A 4,906-nucleotide genomic window follows, 5' to 3' on the forward strand; every position below is an offset into this window, starting at 1 on the left:
CCAAAGAGACAGTCACAAAGACACTCATAGATGCCCTCTTGATTAGAGATTTTTTATTAGATATCTGTTGATTAGTGATATATCTATGAGTACACAGGTACTCATAGAGTCACTTACAGAAACATTGAAACTTTCAAACAAGTACTCTCAGTTGCAAAGACAATCAGAAATACACTCATAAATATCACACACAGAAACACTCACATAGACGGTCAAGTACGCACTCGGAGGCACTCATAAAAACATTCATACAAGTTTGTAAAAATGTGCTCACATAGACATTCGTGGCATTCATAAAGATACACAGACTCTCACAAATACATACACCTATAGAGGCTCTCACAGAGGTACTCAAAAAGGCTCTCACAGAGGTACTCAAGGAGGCTCTAACAGAGGTACTCAAAGAGGCTCTCACAAACGTACTCAAAGAGGCTCTCACAGAGATACTCAAAGAGGCTCTCACAGAGGTACTCAAAGAGGCTCTCACAGACGTACTCAAAGAGGCTCTCACAGAGATACTCAAAGAGGCTCTCACAGAGGTACTCTGAGTACCTATCAGAGATAGTATCACTGATAGTACTCAGTAAGTAACTCTCTCACAAGAGATACTGACATTGGAATTCATGAAAGAGTGAATGAGATACTCAGAGAGCGACAATGAGGGATACTAAGAGACACTCAAAGAGAAAGTCAAAGAGACAATCACAGAGACTCGCACAAAGACACTCACAGATACACTAAAAGACACTCACATAGGAACTCACAAATTTTCTTTCACAGGTAATCATAAGGGCACTCACAGAGACGCTCACAGAAACGCTCACAGAGAGACACAGAAACATTCAGTCACGTAGGCGCTTACTGAGACACATAGGGATTTACAGTCACTTACAAAGGCTCACACAGGGCCTCTCATAAAGACACTCACAAAAGGCATTTACAGACACACTCATAAACACACCCTGACTGACACAGATACACCCACAGAGACACTAACATAGGCAATGAGTGGTTTACAAAGCCCCAAAGGAACTCACAAAGACATTTTATGAGATACAAAAACATAAAACAGGGACACTCACAGAGGCGCAAATAAACTCACAAAGACACAGGGACGTTCACATAGACACAGGGACACTCACAGAGACGCAGGGAAACTCATACAGACACAGGGAAACTCACAGAGAAACAAGGACACTCACAGGGACACGGAAACACTCACAAAGACCCCAGGACACTCACAGAGGCACAGAAATTCTCACAGAGACAGAGACACTCAAAGAGACATAGGAACACTCACAGAGACACAGAGGCGCTCAAAGAGACAAAGGGACGCTCACAAATACATAGTGACCATCACAGACACAGGGACACTCACAGAAACACAGGGACACTCACAGAGACACAGAGACAGTCACAAAGACTCAGGGACACTCAGAGAGACACAGAGACAGTCACAAAGACTCAGGGACACTCAGAGAGACACAGAGACACAGAGACCGTCACAGAGACTCAGGGACACTCACAGAGACACAGAGACAGTCACAGAGACTCGGGGACACTCACAGAGAAACAAGGGCAATCACACAGCTACTGGGACACTTACAGAGAAATTTAAAAAGACACTTACTGAGGCACTCACAAACACTCATAAAGACACTCACAGAGTTACTTAGACACTCATTGTGACATTCACATAAACGCTTACATTAATTGATAAGACAGGCACTTACAGACAAACTAATACAGGCGCTCACAGACAAACTAATACAGGCGCTCATAGACAAACTAATACAGGCCCTCATAGACAAACTAATACAGGCGCTCATAGACAAACTAATACAGGCGCTCATAGACAAACTAATACAGGCGATCATAGACAAACTAATACAGGCGCTCATAGACAAACTAATACAAGTGCTCATAGACAAACTAATACAGGCACTCATAGACAAACTAATACAGGCGCTCATAGACAAACTAATACAGGCGCTCATAGACAAACTAATACAGGCACTCATAGACAAACTAATACAGGCACTCATAGACAAACTAATACAAGTGCTCATAGACAAACTAATACAGGCACTCATAGACAAACTAATACAGGCGCTCATAGACAAACTAATACAGGCACTCATAGACAAACTAATACAGGCGCTCATAGACAAACTAATACAGGCACTCATAGACAAACTAATACAGGCGCTCATAGACAAACTAATACAGGTGCTCATAGACAAACTAATACAGGTGCTCATAGACAAACTAATACAGGCGCTCATAGACAAACTAATACAGGCGCTCATAGACAAACTAATACAGGCGCTCATAGACAAACTAATACAGGTGCTCATAGACAAACTAATACAGGCGCTCATAGACAAACTAATACAGGCGCTCATAGACAAACTAATACAGGCGCTCATAGACAAACTAATACAGGCGCTCATAGACAAACTAATACAGGTGCTCATAGACAAACTAATACAGGCGCTCATAGACAAACTAATACAGGTGCTCACTAAAGCACTCAGACATAAACAGAAACGCTCACAGTGAAACTCACAAAGACACTCAAATAGGTACTCACAGAGAGACTCACGCGGGTATTCTTAGAGGCACCCACAGAAAAACTGAAGAGACACTTGCAGAAACACTCAGAGAGACGCTTTGGGAGACACTTACATAGGCACTCATAAAGATACAGATGTACTCAAAGATATACTCAGAGAGACACTCACAGAGGTATTAACAGATCAATTTACTGAGGTTCTCACAGATAAAATCACAGAGGCCCTGAAAGAAGTACTCTCACAGAAACTTAGGTAGGCACTCAGACACTCATTCCCACAGGTACTCTCAGAGACACTCACACACTCACTCCCACAGGTACTCTCAGAGACACTCACACACTCACTCACACCGGTATTCAAAGACACTCACTCCCACAACTACTCATCTTGAGGTTATCTTGAGATGATTTCGGGGCTTTTTTTAGTGTCCCCGCGGCCCGGTCCTCGACCAGGCCTCCACCCCCAGGAAGCAGCCCGTGACAGCTGATTAACACCCAGGTACCTATTTTACTGCTAGGTAACAGGGGCATAGGGTGAAAGAAACTCTGCCCACTGTTTCTCGCCGGCGCCTGGGATCGAACCCAGGACCACAGGATCACAAGTCCAGCGTGCTGTCCGCTCGGCTCCCACAGGTACTCTCAGAAACACTCACGACTGTCTCATCGTCGTGAGAGGAGTGTCGTGGGAGACAAACGTGTCCGTAGGGCATCAGCAAACTAACGTCAGTTATCTCGAGATATTGAAGTGTTACAGAGGCAAGAAACTGTCACAGGAGTCCCCACAAATGTAGTGATCAAGTATATAGTGAGCTCCTATTGCGTTTGATCAGTTAAGGAAAGCATAAGTCGAGTGGCAACATCAGTACAATACCGTGGGACAGTAAGCCAGGTCGGACGAATTGGCGAGTATAGTGTTGGTGAAGCGGAATTATAGCAATCATAGTGATCGATCCCACCTAAGTGTGTGCCCACAACGTAGAAAGTATGCGATGTTGTATATGCTGATTGACGGTTTGCTGCTTTGTAGATTTTGAGGTTATGTTGAGCTGATTTCTGGGCTTAGCGTCCCCGCGGCCCGGTCCTCGACCAGGCCTCCTTTTTGTTACACCCCACCCAGGAAGCAGCCCGTAGCAGCTGACTAACTCCCAAGTACCTATTTACTACTAGGTAACAGGGACATCAGGGGTGAAAGAAACATTTTGCCCATTTGTCTCCGCCTCCACCGGTGATCGAACCCGGAACGTCAGGATTACGAATCCGAGACGCTCTCCACCCAGCTGTAAGGCGCCCCAGGCACTGCCTCAGATTCACCAACAGTTTATGGGTCCAACAGTTAACTGGTCCCGGCTGGTGGGTGTACGATGTTGTCGTCTCGTGGGGCTTTGGGTGGGTGCTTGCCTTGCTGGGCTCGTGCTGTGGCAGAGCTTCTAGCAGCAATTTTATCGTCACTGGTGAGGACTCGAATAGTACTTGAGGTATTTCCCTCTTCAATTTTCTTGGAGATTTGTGCTCTGATTTTGTACGTTTCCGATGTTTTCTTCTTACCATTTCTACAAAGGGTGTGTTAATTATTTTGTTCGAGAAGGCAGACGAACTACGATATTCCCCTTGGGTATTCATTTATCGCTTTAATGACCGAGAATGCAAGTGATTTATCCCCGTCCATGGAGGGACGGTGAGGCATACATTGCAAAACAAAAGAAAATTATGCCTTGCTTAAATGTTTTCTGGAGCGTCATTGACTTTTTTTGGAAGATATACATGATCCAATATATTTATATATATAGGCCTGTTAGTCTAGTGGTATGATTCTCGCTTAGGATGCGAGAGGCCCGGGTTTAACTCCCGGACAGGCCCGATAACCTTTTTGTCTCGATAGCAGTGACTATGTTTTCGACTTGTAATTTAGGATCCCAAATTCGATTTCCGGGAGGTGCAAAAGTGGGTGTTTAGTCCATTTAACCGGTCTATACTTTTAACCGGTTAGTCCAAGGTATAGACCCAAATCAGTCCATACCTCACACAAACATCATAAACTCCCACCAAGAATCACATAAGTCCATCCCCAGGGTTAGCCTGTCAATACTCATCTATTTACACTCCCACAAAAGTTCGACTGTACACAATCGTTAGAGCTGGCCCATACCTTGTTCTGGGTCCTTCATTTCCCCTGTCGTCCGACTGTGGACCTGCACCTTTTGTGGCTGACATCCTCTCCGATTCTATTCTTATACTCAAACCTTCTTGCTTGAATGTGTTAGTTGTCCGACCACGCCCCGCCTTGACAATCTAAAACATATAAATTTGTCTTTGGCCTTGATTACCTTGATC

General features: G+C 44.6%; 1 non-coding gene across 1 annotated transcript; it reads left to right on the forward strand.

Moving 5' to 3' along the window:
* The first annotated feature begins 4,361 nt into the window (after positions 1-4,361).
* On the forward strand, positions 4,362-4,432 carry TRNAP-AGG (transfer RNA proline (anticodon AGG)). The gene has a single exon. It is a non-coding gene; the product is annotated as a tRNA-Pro (tRNA).
* Positions 4,433-4,906: the final 474 nt, after the last annotated feature.

The sequence above is a fragment of the Procambarus clarkii genome, chromosome 52, assembly GCF_040958095.1.
Source record: "Procambarus clarkii isolate CNS0578487 chromosome 52, FALCON_Pclarkii_2.0, whole genome shotgun sequence".
NCBI lineage: Eukaryota > Metazoa > Arthropoda > Malacostraca > Decapoda > Cambaridae > Procambarus > Procambarus clarkii.